This window comes from Anolis sagrei, chromosome 6 (genome assembly GCF_037176765.1).
Source record: "Anolis sagrei isolate rAnoSag1 chromosome 6, rAnoSag1.mat, whole genome shotgun sequence".
NCBI classification, from domain to species: Eukaryota; Metazoa; Chordata; class Lepidosauria; order Squamata; family Dactyloidae; genus Anolis; species Anolis sagrei.
Genome location: NC_090026.1, coordinates 36,661,891 through 36,681,107, shown reverse-complemented (window position 1 = coordinate 36,681,107; position 19,217 = coordinate 36,661,891). Strand labels below are relative to the sequence as shown.

Sequence of the window (19,217 nt, the reverse complement as noted above, 5' to 3'; positions counted from 1 at the left end):
TAAATTTCAAAATGGGAAAAAATGAAGAGAAAATGTTACTTTATCTATCTGCTGCTGCAAGAATTACAGTGGCACAAAAATTGGGGGGGGGGGGGAGGACCCCCCGCTAATAGAAGACTGGATATTCAAGATAATTGAATATATGAATATGGACAAACTATCGCAAATATTGAAGAATGCAAACAAAAAGAATCAAATTAACTGGGATCCACTTAGAAGATATTTGCAGAATGAAGTGAAACTCCAAAGTAAATAAAATAAGAAGAAGGGGAAAAAATGAACCAGAAATATTTAGTGAAGGAATTCAAAGAAAGAAAACTCAATTCAAAACTGTCCCTCTGCGGATCGAACCGGAAGAAATCTCAATCCTTTATCTGTTCCTTTTCCCCCTATTCCCCCACACTCCTCTCCCCAAAACCCCTCTTTGCCTCATCCTTTCCCCCAGTTATTGCTCCCCCCCAATTCTTCTCTAGATTTTCTTACTTCTTCCCCCCCCCCAACCTTATTGTTCCCCCTCTTTCATTGTAATTTGAAAAAGTCTATAATAAAGATGATTAATACAAAAAAAAATCATGAGTAAACCAGGTTTTTTTTTAACCTGAAATTTTGAGGGGCCTGGCAAGAACAGGCCTGGCAAGAACACATAATCAAAGCCCTCCAGACAAAGAGCCATCCAGCCATAGATATAGATCAGGGGTCCACAAACTTTTTAAACAGAGGCCCAGGTCACAGTGCCTCAAACTGTTGGAGGGCAGGATTATAATTTGAAAAAAAAAATGAATGAATTCCTTTGCACGCTGCACATATCATATTTGTAGTGTAAAAAATACTTTAAAACAACACAATAATTAAAATGAGGAACAATGTTAACAAATATACACTTATTAGTATTTCAGTGGGAAATGTGGGCCTGCTTTTGGCTGATGAGATAGGATTGTTGTTGTTGTTGTTATGTGCTTTCAAGTCGTTTCAGACTTAGGTTGACCCTGAGCGAGGGCCGAGTAAATGACTGTAGAGGGCCGCATCCAGCCCCCGGGCCTTAGTTTGAGGACCCCTGATATAGATAGATAGATATAGTATCATCGATTTGACAGGGACCCCTCAAGAAGGACAATTGTATGTTGCATGTTCCACAGTAGGCAAATCAGACAATCTCCACATCAACACTGATAAAGAAACAGCAAGAAATACTCTTTACCCACAAGCAGAAAGAAATTAGATATATTAGAAACCAACACTTTCTCTGGGTTGTTGTAGTTTTTTTGGGCTATATGGCCATGTTCTAGAGGCATTCTCTCCTGACGTTTCGCCTGCATCTATGGCAAGCATCCTCAGAGGTAGTGAGGTCTGTTGGAACTAGGAAAAAGGGTTTATATATCTGTGGAATGACCAGGGTGAGACAAAGGACTCTTGTCTGCTGGAGCTAGGTGTGAATGTTTCAACTGACCACCTTGATTAGCATATAATGGCCTGACAGTGCCTGGAGCAGGGGTCCTCAAACTATGGCCCGGGGGCCGGATATGGCCCTCCAAGGTCATTTACCCGGCCCTCGCTCAGGGTCAACCTAAGTCTGAAAGCACACAACAACAACAACAATCCTATCTCATCAGCCAAAAGCAGGCCCACACTTCCCACTGAAATACTAATAAGTTACAATGGTTCTTCATTTTAATTTTGTATTGTTTTTAAGTGTTTTTTGAACTACAAATAAGATATGTGCAGTGTGCATAGGAATTCATTCATGTTTTCTTTTTAAATTATAATCTGGCCCTCCAACAGGTTGAGGGACTGTGACCTGGCCCTCTGTTTAAAAGGTTTGAGGACCCCTGGCCTAGAGCAAACTTTTGTTGAGAGGTGATTAGATGTCCTTGTTTGTTTCCACTCTGTTGTTGTGCTGTTGTAATTTTAGAGTTTTTTTAATACTGGTAGCCAGATTTTGTTCATTTTAATGGACAACTAATCACTAGGCTTGGGTAACAACGGAAAAATTTGGTTCTAAACTCGTTTCGTTTTTAGGGGGGCCCTTGCGTTTCGTGTTTTTAAAGAATTCCGAAATTTTCCTTTAAAAAAGTTCGAAATATACAAAATTTTGTAAAATTATGAATCGATTCGTTAATGGTGGACGCGATTGCGCAATATGCTAAAAAAACCCTCCAAATGGGACAGGGGGAACTTCTGAAGCTTCCCTCTCCCTCTGTTGTTGACTGTTGGTGTGATAATTTATTTTTTATCACTGATAAAACAAACAGCAACTATAAAACTTGCACCAGACATACGGAAATAATTACGAAACAATTTCGAAACAATTTTGAACCAATTACGAAACAATATGAAATAATGTATTGTCGAAGGCTTTCATGGCTGGAATCACTAGGTTCTTGTGGGTTTTTTCGGGCTATAGAGCTATGTTCTAGAGGCATTTTTCCTGACATTTCGCCTGCATCTATGGCAAGCATCCTCAGAGGTAGTGAGGTGATGAGGATGCTTGCCATAGATGCAGGCGAAATGTCAGGAGAAATGCCTCTAGAACATGGCTCTATAGCCCGAAAAAACCCACAAGAACCTAATACGAAATAAATTGGAAAAATTGTTTTGATTTTTAATTACTCTTCACAGTAGTCCTGCATGGCTCAATATTGGATCGTAAGCTAATTTAAATACGAATTAATAACGAATTACGAAATTAACGAACGAAACCGCCCAAGCCTACTAATCACCTCTCAACAAAAGTTTGCTCTAGGCACTGTCAAGCCATTATATGCTAATCAAGGTGGTCAGTTGAAACATTCACACCTAGCTCCAGAAGACAAGAGTCCTTTGTCTCACCCTGGTCATTCCACAGATATATAAACCCTTTTTCCTAGTTCCAACAGAACTCACTACCTCTGAGGATGCTTGCCATAGATGCAGGCAGGGCCGTAGCCAGAAAAAAATTTCGGGGAGGGTTGACAATTTCGGGGGGGGGGGGGTTGAAAATTTCGGGGAGGGGGTTTGAAAATTTCGGGGAGGGTTGAAAATTTCGGGGGGGGGGGGATTAAAACCTGCCTCCTAACTCACGCTGAAGCAAAGAGCACAGCAGGGGGCAGAGCAGCCTTCCATAGCCTGCAGCTCTGCCCCTGTCAACCACCTCCACCAAGTCTGGCCTCCTTAATGAGAGCGTTCAACACACACACACACACCCAACTTGGTTGCTTCACTACATCAGCTATTGCTGCAAGTAATGACAGTGTGAATAAATTGTCAATATTTGCTTGAGATAGTGCTTACAGTTCTGGAGGGACTCTTAATTTCTTGCATCTCATAGACTTAGCATGGGGATTTGGTTAACCAGTTAAAATTCATGAGTAAACCAGGTTTTTTTAAAAAAAATCTGAAACATTTCGGGGGGGGGGGGTTGAACCCCTAAAACCACCCCCTCGCTACAGGCCTGGATGCAGGTGAAACGTCAGGAGAGAATGCCTCTAGACCATGGCCATATAGCCCGAAAAAACGACAACAACCCAGTGATTCTGGCCATGAAAGCCTTCGACAATACAGTCAACACTTTCTCATTACTTTTTTTTTTCCAGATCACCAGACTGGGCCACAGCAACTCCTGGCAGGGGACGGCTAGTAAACATAATAAAACCATAGTGCTATTAAACATGGAACCTATAAAGAGACAGCGAAGAGAGAGAGGAATTCCCGCCTTGTTGTTGTTGTTGTTGTTTGGCGCCTCAGTCCAGAGCGGAGAAGTCTGCGAGGGGGACGGACCAATGAGGGAAGAAGAAGAAGAAGAGGCAGCAGAGGAGGAGGAGGAGGAGGAGGAGGCGGTGGCCTGGGCGCCTGAGGGAGGGAAAGAAAGAGGGAAAGAGGCGGGCCTGGCGGGGAGGGAAGGAGGGAGGGAGGCGCAAGGCCGAGGCAGGAAGGGCTGTGGCTGGAGCCGGGGCCGAGCCAGGCCGGAGTCGACGCCGAGGGACCCTTCCCGCCGGCCCAGGTAAGGAGAAAGCCCCCAACACGAGGGGACAGCCTCGGAGCGCGTGCCCGAGGAAGCAGCGCTGCGCGTGGGGCGGGCACCCGCGCCTCTTCCCTCGCCTTTCCTCTTGCGCCTTCAGCAGCGCGGGAGTGAGCGTGATCGTGATCATAACAGTCCTGCCTCCCTCTTTTTGGGGCACTGTCTCTTTAAAAGGGACACACACGGGCTCAAGTGGGAGTTGTAGCTCGCCAAGATCCTTCACCTTTTCTGTCAGGAAGCAGCAGTTCCCTGGAGCAGCGATGCCATTTCTGAAGTGGGTCGAACTCAGGCCAGAATTAGAAAGTATAGGATTAATTTCCAGACGATGCAAATATATACTAGGCTATAACCTAGGCCAGGCTTGGGCAGAGTTGGGCCCTCCAGGTATTGTGGACTTCAACTCCCACCGTTCCTCACAGCCTCAGGACCTTTTCTTTTCCCCCTCAGCCGCTTAAGCGTCCTGAGGCTGTGAGGAATGGTGGGAGTTGAAGTCCAAAACACCTGAGGCTGTGAGGAATGGTGGAAGTTGAAGTCCAAAGCACCTGAGGTTGTGAGGAATGGTGGGAATTGAAGTCCAAAACACCAGGAGGGACTGAGGCTGTGAGGAATGGTGGGAGTTGAAGTCCAAAACACCTGGAGGACCTGAGGCTGTGAGGAATGGTGGGAGTTGAAGTTCAAAACACCTGGAGGTCCTGAGGCTGTGAGGAATGGTGGGAGTTGAAGTCCACAACACCTGAGGTCCTGAGGCTGTGAGGAATGGTGGGAGTTGAAGTCCAAAGTACCAGGAGGGATTGAGGATGTGAGGAATGGTGGGAGTTGAAGTCTACAATGCCTGAGGCTGTGAGGAATGGTGGGAGTTGAAGTCCAAAACACCTGGAGGCTGTGAGGAATGGTGGGAGTTGAACTCCAAAACACCTGGAGGCTGTGAGGAATGGTGGGAGTTGAAGTCTAAAACACCTCGAGGGTCTGAAGCTGTGAGGAATGGTGGAAGTTGAAGTCCACCACACCTGGAAGGCCTGAGGCTGTGAGGAATGGTGGGAGTTGAAGTCCAAAACACCTGTGGTCCTGAAGTGGGTTGTGAAGAATGGTGGGAGTTGAAGTCCAAAAAGCCTGGAGGGCCCAACTCTGTCCATGCCTGGCCTAGAAGATAATAGATTGCTTGGGCAAGAAATTTAGGAAGAGTTCTATCTCGAGAAACATTACAACTTCTCTGGAAGATAGAATTCAATTTTACAATAGGGGAAATGTATATAAAATGTTTGAAAGACGTTCTACAATACCAGCGAACTTGCAAAAAATAGTCAAATCTCAGGCAGACAGGCGTTGGAAGATGTAAAAAAGCAGAAAGGAAGTTTATTTCACGTGTGGTTGTCCTGTGAGTGCGTTCAAGGATTTTGGAACAACATAATAAAGGAAATGAACGAAATGTTGAGCAATAAGGTTTAAAAAAAATCTAGGGATAGGTCTGCTGGGCTTATTTAGGGAAAGCACCAAGAATCTCTTCCACACAGCTGAATAAAATTTTCTACATTTTCTGCTTTGAACTGGAATATATGGCAGTGTGGACTCAGATAACCCAGTCCAAAGCAGATATTGTGGGATTTTCTGCCTTGATATTCTGGGTTATATGGCTGTGTGGAAGGGCCCTGGGCTATCTGAGGGCTCTTCCACACAGCCCTATATCCCGGAATATCAAGGCAGAAAATCCTACATTATCTGAGTGTGGACTCAGATAACCCAGTTCAAAGCAGATATTGTGGGATTTTCTGCCTTGAAATTCCAGGATATAGGGCTGTGTGGAAGAGCCCTCAGATAGCCTAGGGCCCTTCCACACAGCCATATAACCCAGAATATCAAGGCAGAAAAATCCCACGATATCTGCTTTGAACTGTGTCAAAGCAGTGAATTGTATACATTCTCAATAGGAATTAATGGCTAAACCCATTAGAAGGGTAAATAAGAATTGCTATAGGCATCATAGTGACTAGGGGTGGAAGTTAAGGTGGTGGGTGCAGGATGTAGACAAGAGGGTTGTCTTATATGTTGTATTGTGTGTCATATGTGTGGTATGTATACTGTCTGTATTTATTATATTTGTAAATATATATATATATATATATATATATATACATACTAGCTGTCCCCTGCCAGGCTTTGCTGTGGCCCAGCCTGGTGATCTGGAAAATAAAATAATGAGAAAGTGTTGGTTTTTAACATATGTAATTTCTTTATGCTTGTGGGTAAACACTATTTCTTGCTGTTTCTTTGCCAGTGTTTATGTGGAGATTGTCTGGTTTGCCTACTCTGGAACATGCAACATATCATAATCCTTCTTCAGGGGTCCCTTTCAAATCTCTCTCTCTCTGTGAATCATATCTATCTATATTTATGATTTACCCGAATTCAGAATGCTCTTTGATTGTCGGTGAACTATAAATCCCAGTAACTGCAACTCCCAAATGTCAAGATCTATTTCCCCCAAACTTGATCTGTGTTCATATTTGGGCATATGGAATATTTGTGCCAAGTTTGGTCCAGATCCATCATTGTTTGAGTCCACAGTGCTCTCTGGATGTAGGTGAACTATAACTCCCAAACTCAAGGTCAATGCCCACCAAACCCATCTAGTGTTTTCTGTTGGTCATGGGAGTCCTGTGTGCCACATTTGGCTCAATTCCATCACTGGTGGAGTTCAGAATGCTCTTTGATTGTAGGTGAACTATAAATCCCAGGAACTACAACTCCCAAATGACAAAATCAAATGTTTTTGAGTGAAGGACATACATTGGATTGTTAGGTGTATGCTGTCCAAATTTGGTGTCAATTGGCCCACTGATTTTTGAGTTCTGTTAATCCCACAAACGAACATTACATTTATTTATTTATATAGATATATATATATATATTTAAAGTCCAAAACACCCGGAGGCCTTAAGTTAAACCATACCTGGTTTAACTGCATTTCTACACTGTACAGGAAGTCCCCAAGCTGCAAACATTCAACTTACAAACAACTCCTAGGTTGTTGGGTTTTTTTGTGTGTCAGGAGCGACTCGAGAAACTGCAAGTCACTTCTGGTGTTAGAGAATTGGCCATCTGCAAGGATGTTGCCCAGGGGATGGCCAAATGTTTTACTATCCTATGGGAGGCTTCTTTTATGTTCCTGCATAAGAAGCTGGAGCTGACAGACGGGAGCTCACCTCGCTCCCCGTATTCGAACCGTCGATCTTTTGGTCAGTAGTCCTGCCATCACAAGGATTTAACCCATTTTGCCACCGGGGGCTCCTGGCTCCTAATTAAGATCAGGAATAAGACAACAGGAAGTGAGATGAATCTACCCCTTAGATCGGAAATTCACTCTGAAAGAGTTAACATGGGGGAAAGGTGTCTCTGATGAAGCATTTTCACCAATCCTTGTTTCCATAAGAAGCCAATTTTTTTCAAATTCTCACAGGGACAGAAAATGAGGTGAAATCTTCTAAATGGACATAGACAGCAAAACAAACGCCACAGGCATGTTAACCTTTCTCTATACTATTCAAAGCTAACATACACACGCACATATATAGGTTGGAGTTGCACTTAAAAATGTACCTGTTCCAGCTTACATACTCAACTTAAGTACAAACCTACAGAACCTATCTTGTTTGCAACTTGGGGACTGTCTATATATGCAGGGGAGGTGTGATATAATAACGGAGTGAGGTTGGTTCACCCGCCCTCCTTGTCTCTCTCATGCTCTGCCTCTCTCTGTATACATTCATGGTGGTAAATATTTGCTTCAGTGTGTGACACGTGCTGTTGACCAGCCCTGAGTGTGGGCTGCCAGCAAGATAAGGAGGGCAGGGTATTTGTTGCAGTGGGTATTAAGAGCTGCTTCAGTAATGAGGACAGCCTCTGTGTTTGTTTGTTGGGTTCACGAGTTCCTTCAGAGGAAGGCCGCGACGGGAAGGAAGACAAGACGGAACAAAACAGCAGGCTACTTTGTCACTCAGGATCGGTTCTTGTTCTTAAATTGCTTGAAGTTTCTCTGTTATTCCCTACAAACCCTTCTTCTGAAGCAGCGTTGGGTACATGAACGCTTTCTCTGTGTGTATACTATGTGTGTGTGTGTGTGTGTGTGTGTGTGTGTGAAAAACATTAAGTATGCAAAGATAGAAGGAAAACATTCAGAACATGAACAAAGTATACTGGTACATATAGGAAGGAAACATTAGGTATAGGAAGCATTTGTGAATATTCATGTTCTGAATGTTTTTCTCGAAATGCTTCATATACCTAATGTTTTTTCCCTATATGTACTGATATATTTTGTTGTTGTTCTGAATACGGTGTATATGTCATATATTGCTCATGTAGTGAATGCTTTTCATACATTCACACACACACACAGAGTTTATGTATTGAACATTTTGCCCCTATTATTTTATGTTCTTAATGGTTTTTCTCCCCTTCTCTCTCAATATTTATCCAGAACATGAGAAATATAGGTACATGAACCAATTAGACAAAAATATTCAGAACATGAGCAATATATCTATATATGAGGAAAACATTCAAAACATGAGAAAAATATATAGGACAAAAACATTTGATACATGAACAATATGTATATTTGTGTGCGTGCGTGTATACATTTATATATATATATACATATAGGAGGAAAACATTTAGAACTTGAACTATATTTAGAGAGAGGAGAAAAATAATTAAGTACATGAAATAGGAGAAAAATGTTCAATACATAAACTATGTATGTGTGTATGCATTTATGAGTGTGTGTGTGTGTGCGTGTGCGCATGTATCATCCAGTACATGAACAATATAATTATATATAGGAGAAAACTATTGGATACATGAAGCAATATGAGGAAAACATTTTGTACATTGTGTGTGTGTGTGTGTGTGTGAGAGAGAGAGAGAGAGAGAATATTCGCTATACAAATATAGGAGAAAAACATTCACTATATATATATATATATATATACACACACACACACATACACACACGGTTTTTGAATTCTGCCAATAGGTTTCTTCTCATATGAAGCCCTTGCACACAATAAAGTTTGGGGTTGATTGTACTCTTAAAATCAAATTATTATAGTTATTTATTTATGTATTTATTTACTATATATACTGCTCCTCTCAGCCCGCAGGGTGGTTTACAGTCAGCATCAAAGACAAACATACAATTAAAACAGTTAATTTAAATATAAAACCAAATAAAACAATATCAATAAAAACGTGTATCAGTTTCAGTCTCCTAGTTGAAAGCATATCCAGTAGCGTCATCCAGTAGTTCCGTTTTTTTCTCTATGTCTGTTATATTGTATCTGCAAACGCTTGTTCAAAAACCCAAGTCTTTCTTTTGGAATGTTAAAAGGGAAGGGGCCGATCTAATATCCCTAGAGAGGGCGTTCCATAGCTGAGGGGCCACCACTGAGAAGGCCCTGTCTCTCGTCCCCACCAGATGTACGTGTGATGAAGGCAGGAAAATCACATTCAAAGCACCCCCGAGAGATGGCCATCCAGCCTCTTAAAAGCCTCCAAAGAAGCAGCCCCCACCACACTCCGGGCAGAGAGTTCCACTGCTGAACTGCTGAACAGCTCTCAAAGTTAGGAAGTTCTTCCTAATGTTCAGGTGGAATCTCCTTTCTTGTAGTTTGAAGCCATTATTTCGTGTCCCAGTATCAAGGGCAGCAGAAAACAAACTTCCTTCCTATGACTTCCCCATACATATTTATACATAGCCATCATGTCTCCTCTCAGCCTTCTCTTCTGCAGGCTAAACATGCACACATCACACCAGTTAATGAGTATATAAAACCAATAAACACAAGGGGCCAGCTGAACTTTATGTATCATGGGTGATCAACAGCTATGCAATTTTTTGTGGGTTTTAAGTGGCCTGTTTCCCCCTTCTTCCCTCTTTTTCTTTTCCTGCTGTGTTGTAAACAGTGAGTTCTGTATGGTGAAGGTGGTGGAATGTTTACCTCCCAGCAGCAGCAACAGGGTAATAAATCTGCTGGCTCCTTCCCCTCCCTTCCTCTTCCCCAAAGTTGCTGTGGACAGTTTCAATTTCAAAGCAATGTCATTGGTACAAGGGTTACGGATATGGGCAATATCCTGCCTCTCTGTTGCCCAATGCTCGCCTCTTCCTGTCGCTTTTGATAGCATTGCCTTTTGGAAAAAACAGAATGTGAGCAGGGGAGGATTTGTGAATCAAGGGGCCAATATCCCTTGTAATTGAGTTAATTTTTAGATGGAATCTCTGTCAGGGAGAACTTGGGTACCATTATTTATTGTTTAGAACCAAGACCTTTTGCATTATGTAGAATTGCTCACAGTTCCAGGCACCAAGGCCTTGGGGACATAAGCTGAATTTTTCTGTGAACTTCATAAGATTCTTGGTGTCATTGCAAAATCCCCCCCCCCCCCCCTTGTTGGACCACTTGTGGATATCACAATTACAAACATTTTAAATAATAATAATAATAATAATAATAATAATACAACTTTATTTGTACCCCACTCCATCTCCCCGATGGGGACTTCGTGCGGCTTACATCAGGCCAAGCCCAAAACAACAATTACATGAAATAAAACAAAACCGAAAATGCAAGTAATAAACAATAATAACGCAATTACATAAAACGAAAGACAACATAGCAATATAAAATTACAATAAACACAATCACGGTAACATGGGCAAGCTACATGTAATGGATAAAAGAAAATTGGGTAGAAACAGATTAAAAACTCTGTCAAGATAAAATTACAAAATTAAAATTAATTACAAAATTAATTACAAAACAGTAAAATAGCAATATATTTAGAAGTCAAAACAAATGAAATACTTTTGGCTGGTTCAGAGAGAATACAGAAATAGTGACATTAGATGAGCTTCTCAGTGAAAGAATTCTGTAAATAAGATATTAGAGTTGAAAAACTCTACATGGTTGTCATTTACTTTGCTTCAGGTAGTAGGAATTACTGGAAAAGAACCCCCAAAATGACCTCAGTATATGTGGAGGTTGCAGTTGTAGCACTTTGAGTTGGTTTCAGTTCTGTTGTTATTTAATAGTGCTTAGATCATAATTTTGTATATTTTAGCCATACATGCTTTATTGTATTGTCTGCCTTTTGGTAAAACAGTTTTGGGTTGAAGCCTGAAAGAAAGGTGGAATATAAATAAAACATTGAGTGGATGAACTTGTACTCAGAAGTGGAGTGGTAACTGGCATAGTTCTTTAAAAATCAACATGATGGCTGAGATTCTACATTGGTGTATGATCTCCAGATGTAGTGTTATGAATAATAATATTCATAATAATAATAATAATAATAATAATAATAGTAATAATATTGTTCAACTTTATATGCATTTGCATGCTCAGCTCTCCTATGTTAATGTAAATTGAATATGGATGTTCCATAATGGATAAAAATGGCATATTGGTTTTGGAACTTGCATTTGTGTAAGATACGAACAAGATTCTGAACAATATATTGAAAAAGGTTGGACACAGCAATCCAGCTGCTAGTTTTCAAACAGTCTTTAAAGGCAGCCCTACTTGCAGCACATTAATCAATTCTAAGTCTTATCAGGGCACGGGGTTTTTTTTTGGGGGGGGGGGGGTTGTGTTGTATTTTTTGTAGTGTCATGAGCAACTTGAGAAACTGCAAGTCGCTTCTGGTGTGAGAGAATTGGTCGTCTGCAAGGACATTACCCAGGGGACGCCCGGATGATTTGATGTTTTTATCATCCTTGTGGGAGGCTTCTCTCATGTCCCCGCATGAGGAGCTGGAGCTGATAGAGGGAGCTCATCCGCCCCTCGCCGGATTTGAACCTGTGACGTGTCGGTCTTCAGTCTGCCGGCACAGGGGTTTAACCCACTGCGCTACCAGGGGCTCCAGGTAGCTCCAGGGGGCTCCAGGGCATGGGTAACATGAGGGCAATGGTAATACTAATTTTCATGGACTAATTCGATTTTCTATTTTTGGTATTAAATCACGGATGGATGGATGGATGGATGGATAGAGGTGGTGCTGTTCAGTGAGCAAATAATGTTAAATATAATAGCCTTTTGAAATAGCTTGAGGTACAGAGAAATGATTTGGACACTCTCTGGATTGTTTGTTTCTCCTGCACTAGATTTGACTGACAGTAATAAAGCTTACAACTACTTCAAGTCGAGTTGCTTGGTGATCCTTGTAGTTTTCTTAGTTTACACTATGTGATCTGACTTTCTTGTGTTACTCATCCTCACCTTTTAACTCTGTAAGCTGCTCCTGCAGTGTTCCTTCAGATAAGGCATCTCCTCTCCACACTTGGCTTTAATGTTTATTCTGAAGCTAAGTACATACAAGTGCCTCACCCCAGTCTGTCTAGAAGACAAAATATACATGGAATCAAGTTTCCATGTATGCAAAGAATAATTGGATGCAGAACTTTGGCATTGTATGTCTTACCTCTTGATGATCCAGTAGCTAGTTTTCTTTTTCACTCCAGGTTAAAACTTGGAAAAATGTCCTTTTCTAGACTCTAAGTCCCAGATTCCTCTGGTCAGCCTGACCAGTTGCCCTGTTGCTTGGGGATTCTGAGAATTGTTGAACAAAGGAATATTACCAAACTACTCCAGTTAGAATATTGGTAGTGGCATTGAATAACCATTTGGGATCCTGGGTTTTGCTTCCCCTTCTCCCCTAAACATCAGGTGCTATATCTGATTAATTCATTAGGGTGTGAGTAGGATATGCAAATGTAGCTGATTGAGGCAACAATCTCTTACACCAACCTACCTGTCATGATTGTGAGATAAAATAAGATCTCACTTTGCATCTACCACTTTTAAATTCCTTTGTGGAAAGACACGGTACAAACATAACTAAGATATACATGGGCATAGGTATGATGATGAGGGCATATAAACCGGCAAACCACCTCTGAGAATTCCTTGCCTAAAAAAATCAGTTGGCCATTGAGGTTCTGTGTGTCAAGTTTGGTCCTGGTGGTGGTAGTCACTGTCTCCGAATGTAGGTGAACTACTCCCAGAAATTAAGGTCAGTTCCTCTCAGATCCCTCCAGTAAAAAAAAAATGGTTTAGCAGATATGCGTGCCAAGTTTGGTCCAGATCTATTGGCTTTTGGTTCACGGTGCTCTCTGGATGTAGGTGAACTACAACTCCTATAAATCCACCCAAAGATTGGCAGTATTTTTTGTTGGTCATGAGGATTCTGTATGCCAAGTTAGTTGCAGGTCCATCGTTGGTGGGGTTCAGAGTGCTCTTTGATTGCAGGTGAACTATAAATCCCTACAACTCCTATAAATCAAGATGAATTCCTCCCAAACCTCTCCAATATTTTGGCTTGGTCAAGGGGGTTCTGTGTTCCAAATGTGGTCCATGCCCATTGTGGGTGAGGATCACAGTACTCTGTCTTGCTGCAGGGTGAACTACAACTTTCATCACATTGAGTCAGTCCCCCAAACCCCTCCAGTATGAGCAGTTGTTGATAAATTCCTCTGTGTTTGCTCTGTGCCATAGGAAAGAGCAGGAAAGGGTTATTGGAGAGTCATGCAAATTCCACACCAATGGAGAGAGAAAGGATATCTGTGGTGGAGGAAAATCATAAAATCTATAATGAAATGGTCCCCGTATGAAAGCCTTCACTTGGGTGAGGGGCAGTATGGTGTTTGAGGAGGACATTGGCAGGACTCCTGTCATGTTCATGGCACTCACTGTAGCCTGCAATGTCATTGGAGGGAGGGCCACTGGTGTCTCCTGAGTGATGGGAGCTATAGCTGTTTGTGGAGGCAGGAGCTTGTCTATAAGTGGACACCCCAGCCACGTACACACATACATATGTTCTTATTATGTGTATAGATAGGAAGTAAATTGCTGGGTGTGTATGGAGTACTTGTCCAGTGCTCTAGATACTGGAATTCTGCAATGATGCTTGCAATTGCAGCCCTTTAACTTTTCTTTCATATACAGAATATAGACAGATGAATTCTGTTCCTCCTGTCCTGCAATATATAGATCTTCCATTCTGCTTTTTAGTCATGCTATTGGGTGTTTTTCTGAGAAGCACACTATTGCTTTGGGGAGCATGGTGGTGTTTTGGAAGTTTTGAAGCAGAGCCTGGATGGCCATCTGTCGAGAGTGCTTTGATTGTATTTTCCTGCATAGCAGGGGGTTGGGCTGGGTGGCTCTTGTGGTCTCTTCCAACTCAGTGATTCTAATAGGGCTTTGCACATGAGTCTGCAATGGCCAGAAGTATTGTGTGTTGTGCCGTACTAACTCTTCTCATGATACATTTCCCTCAGGGGCAAATGTGGAGCAGTCACTCTTAAATAGGGTAGCTCCTTCTACCAGCTGGTCTGAAAGTTGATTCCAATTGCTGTTAAATGAGCAGTTTAGAGCTATCACTGCTTAATTCTTATGCAGTGGAATTAAATAACTTTATTTGTATTCCGTCCTATCTCCCCGAGGAGACTCAATTGATAGCATATTTTCTTTCTAGTTTCATTTGAAAAGTCTTTTTTGCATAATCGGTGTTGTTCCATACCTCTGACACTTTACATACGAAAACTGGGAGACATGTAGCCAAGCAACGCCAAAGTGTGTTGAAGATGGCAAAGTTATTAATGAGGAAGAACACATCAGCTAGGAGATGCTGCAGCAGTTTCCTTTTGTTTGAACCTACTGGCAAGATTCTGGTCTCTCCTCTTCCTTTGCTGACCAATGAAAGTAACTGTTTTTTGCACTTTGAACTCAGTTTGCAGCAATTGAAGTAAACAGGACTGTACTGAGTGAGCTCAGGGTTCTTGTCTCCTATTGCATTTCTTACAACAACCTTTCACATAGTTCAGATCAGGAAATAGTGACTGTCCCAAATTCACGCCGTAAGTTTCATAGCTCAATGATGACGTGAACCTAGATCTTGTGAGTCCTAGTCCAGTAATACAGGTTGAGTATTTCTTATCTGTAATGCTCGGGACCAGACATGTTTTGGATTTTGGAATGCCTTTATGTGCATATACATCTATAATGAGATATGTTGGAGATGGGACCCAAGTCTAAACATAAAATTAATTGATATTTCATATATACCTTACTAGTGTATGTACCCAACATTGCCTGGATATGCATTTTCTAATGGTTTTAATAAAAGTTTCAGTACTTAGCTTTTTAGCACAGATTAGCTCAGGTTAATCCTTTTCTCCATAGATAAAATACATTGCCCTGAAAATAGGTTTCTTTTAAGAGCTGAATGATTACCCAAGTTTTGTCATCTTAGGGACTTCTTTCTTCCTTTTCCAGCTCGCTTCCATCTTTGCCTATCCCTCTAAGGCCTCCCTTAGAATGTCTCCATGGCAATGCTCTGGCCCTCTGTGAGGGACTCTTAGAGTGTCTCCCTGATGGCACTTTAGCCCTCTTCCATTCGTCATCTCTCCCTCTGAGTTAATTTTTCAATCAATAATACTACTCTCTTGTTATTGCGTCTGAGCACCACATACATCCATAGCCATTTATTCATTCTTAGGGCCCTTGCCTCTGGATTTTAAATTGAAATCCCACCAATATTTTAGGCTGGAACATGAAAGCTGTGTGTATCAAGTTTGGCACAGATCCATCAAGCCATGTAGGAACCTTTGTGGAACATACATACATAAAGTCACATAGCATAAAGGGAATTTTATACCCAAAATTCAAAATAATTTTATGCCTGAAACAAAGTTTGTGTATAGAGAACTAGCAAAGGTGCCACTATCTCAGCCACCCATGTGGAATTGTTTTTGATTTTTAAAGTATTTTTTAGTATTGGAATTCTAAACAAGGCCTGCCCAACCTGTAAATCCACTGCAACACACCGACTGTCTTGAAAAAGCTAACCTTTTTTTGAGCAGAAGCTTTGTGCCTTCAACAACTGCCTGGGAAGGTCAAATTCAGTTACTGAAGCAGCTTTTTACTGTCACTGTCTCCTTGTATGGTGAATCCTTGTGTTTGTTTTTCTTGGACAATGTGGCCATGGCACAACATATTTCTATATTTGTAGCATTACATAATAAGGCTACAAATTATTAAATTATGTTGTTGTTTGATACAGCAAATCAAAAGTTTCTAGAACAGTACCCCAGGTTTTCTTCTAAGACTAATTGGCTGCTAATATGTAGTAAATGCATAGGTTGCTTCATTTCTGATATTTTGTATGTATAAACTCCTGTTCTTGTTACAAGACAGTAAATAGATTGAAGGATTATAGAAGAGTGAGAAAAGAAACTAAACATCTTGAATACTATTGCAAATACATAAAATGGGTATTTAGAATTAGACGTATGAATGGATCAATTTGAGGGGGAAGGTGTTATTTGTGGTTTGAGAGTGAGGGACCTGATCCCAAAGCTTAAGGATGAAACACTCTTCCTGTTCAGGTTAGTATATGTACTGCCTGTGACTATTTATTCTGCAGGTTTCTTTTATAGTGGGCTTCCCTGCTGGCAGTGCTTTGTGATCTGGATCAAATGAGTTGGTATGAGTAGTTAACTGGGGATGGATGGTTTTGATGGATGTTCATACTCCCATTTGAGATCTTACGATTTTAACTATAAACGGATGTTAAGCAAATTGTGGTTTATGGCTTGTGTTATATTACATTCATTATATCTCATTTTTCTTACGAACCGAAAATGTTCGGTTCGTAAGAAAATGTTTAACAGTGCAAAATGTTAAAACATACAGGGACCATATTTTTTTCTTAATTGAATTATTTTTGAAATATGATGGATATATAACTCATCCTTGTAGAAGAGTCCAGTGAGATTCCCTTACCCTCTTTTTTATCATTGAGGAAGGCAAGCTGAATTCATAATGCAGTGTTTTGCACAAAGTGAGATTTTCGTTTGCCTCCCATGTGCAGAGAGTGGAAAAAAATACTTTCTTGCCTTGAAAGAGAGGAGCAAGGAAACCACAGTCAGTCTATAGCCTGGTTGTGTTAGGAATTGGCGTCTGAATACTTTGCACTGCACTGCATTTATTTTATTCTTTCCCTCTTTATTTTTTGTAGTGGTATTCAAGAATTCCTGTCAAGTTCAAGGAACCAGGGGAGGTAAGTGGTATATAAACCCACTCATATTCATATAGATCCTCATTATTTTTGGTGTGAGCTCTTCTTCTGTCATTTATTCTTTTCTTTCCCCTATCATTGATCTTAGTGTATGCTTTATGTATCCTCAGTGAAATTAATATTTTCCCTAAGACCCTGTGGCCAAGGATGATGTAGTCTGCTTTTATTGTGGTTTGCATTTTCTGTCAGAACACAAATCTGACAAAATGTTTTCATGGAATACAAAGGAGGCAGAAGCTTAATGTGAGCCAGCAATTTCTAAAGACTGATCAAGAACTTTTGAAAACAAAGTGTGCCATAAAATTAGTCTGATGACCAATATAATTCTAAAAGATTAGCTGTATGTCAGCAAAGCTGTGGCTAGTTACAACAAGCATCTCATGTGTAGTTCCGTTCTGTTTGTTAGGATTGTCTTTCCTTTCTTATTGCTTTCTTAGCCCATTGAAATGAAATTTCAAAATCCTCTTGCTTTTTCTCTTTTTGCCACCACTTCCCAGTTTTGCATTTCTTTCCCTTCAACCAATTTCCATGTTCATCAATCCTTCTGTAAAGCTTTTGAATCTTGCCCACTCTCAGACCTGTTTCCTTTTCTTGTCTATTAGATACATGATAGCCATGGATAAATAGGTGAGGAGAAGTCAGGGGGAGGAGGGAGCAGGCTTGTTTTCTGCTACCTTGGTGACTAGGACACAGAACTACAGGAAAGGGGATTCCACCTGAACCTGAGGAAGAACTTCCTAACTGTGAGACCTGTTTAGCAATGGAACTCTCTGCCCCAGAGTGTGGCAAAGACTCTTTATTTGGAGGTTTTTAAACAGAGGCTGGATGGCCATCTGTTGGGGGTGCTTTAAATGCAATTTTCCTGCTTCTTGGCAGGGGGTTGGACTGAATGGCCTATGAGGTCTCTTCCAACTCTATGATTCTATGATTCTTCTGCATCCATCTTCTCACTAAGAGACAAATACACCTTCGTTTATGCCCAGTTCCTTCTTAGCCTAAAGAAATCCCCCTCCCTTGGAATTACTATAATTTTCCACCATAAAGTAGCATTACTGTCATTACTTCCTTGCCGACATTTTTACACACTTTCTCTTCCTGCGTGGTTAGAATGGGTGAATAGAGAATACCAACTTACTAGGTGGTAAATGGAGGGAGGTAGACGTTTGCCTGCTTTTTAACAGTGTGGTAAAATTCAGTACAAACAATTGTGGCTGGCTTTGTAGCATTCTGTGGTTGCTCTTACTCCACCTCTTGTTACTGACAATTCTGTTGCAATGAAGAGAAGATCTATCTCCGTGATTGGAGCTGTCTTTTGCCATTACTTCCTGGTTCTTTGTTTAGGGAAGCAGATTGTCTCATAGTTAAAAGATTTAATGGTGTTACTTTAAAAAAATAAATAACAATTTATTTAAAATACAAAAAAATTCATAGGAATGAAAAATATATCCTTACATCTCAACTACCACTGCCTTGTTCTCAGAGGGAGAAAAGAACCTGCCATTCCTTTTGGTGTCTTGTCTCCAGTTACTATTTAGCTGAGGCACCCACTGGGGCCAATGAAAGCTTTACTCTTGGAACTAATAGTAATTTCAGAACATGATTTTCATCAGGATTGCTGTGTGGGCTAATGGGTTTCAATTCCCTCTCCACATGCTGTGAATCTGATCTTAATCCCCCTTCTAATAGCTGCTATATACAATTTTAAGAAGATATACATAATACCAAGCTGTCTGATTACTATTATATGTATTTGTCTCTTAAACTTAACATCTTAAAGCCATGCAGAAAAAATAGGGAAGATTACATTCTTCCTTGGTTATTATTAGTTGAAAAAAAATCTGTAAGTGATTTTAGTTGCAGCATGTATTGCTTAACCATCTTGCCTCATTGACAGACATGTGCAGCTTTCAGACAGTGTTATCTTTCATTTGTAATAACCCTTCCTTCTCTTTTCATCACGCTTTTCACCTTTTTTCCTTTCACAAAAAATAAGGGGGATTAGAAAGAATATCTGCACTTTACCTTTTTATTATAATATAGATCAAGCCATCAATCAAAAAATAATCTATGGCCTGAGGATCCTTTCTCTACT

The 19,217-nt window shown here is 40.8% G+C and overlaps 1 protein-coding gene across 2 annotated transcripts in view; it reads left to right on the top strand.

The window, feature by feature from the left end:
• Positions 1-3,880: 3,880 nt before the first annotated feature.
• The window catches only part of LOC132778223 (signal transducer and activator of transcription 5B), an 83,100-nt gene continuing 67,763 nt past the window's right edge, over positions 3,881-19,217 (top strand). For both annotated transcript variants that reach the window (XM_060780981.2, XM_060780982.2), the window contains exons 1-2: positions 3,881-3,976; positions 17,066-17,107. The gene's annotated coding sequence lies outside the window, so the exon portion shown is untranslated. The remainder of the gene's footprint in view (positions 3,977-17,065; positions 17,108-19,217) is intronic.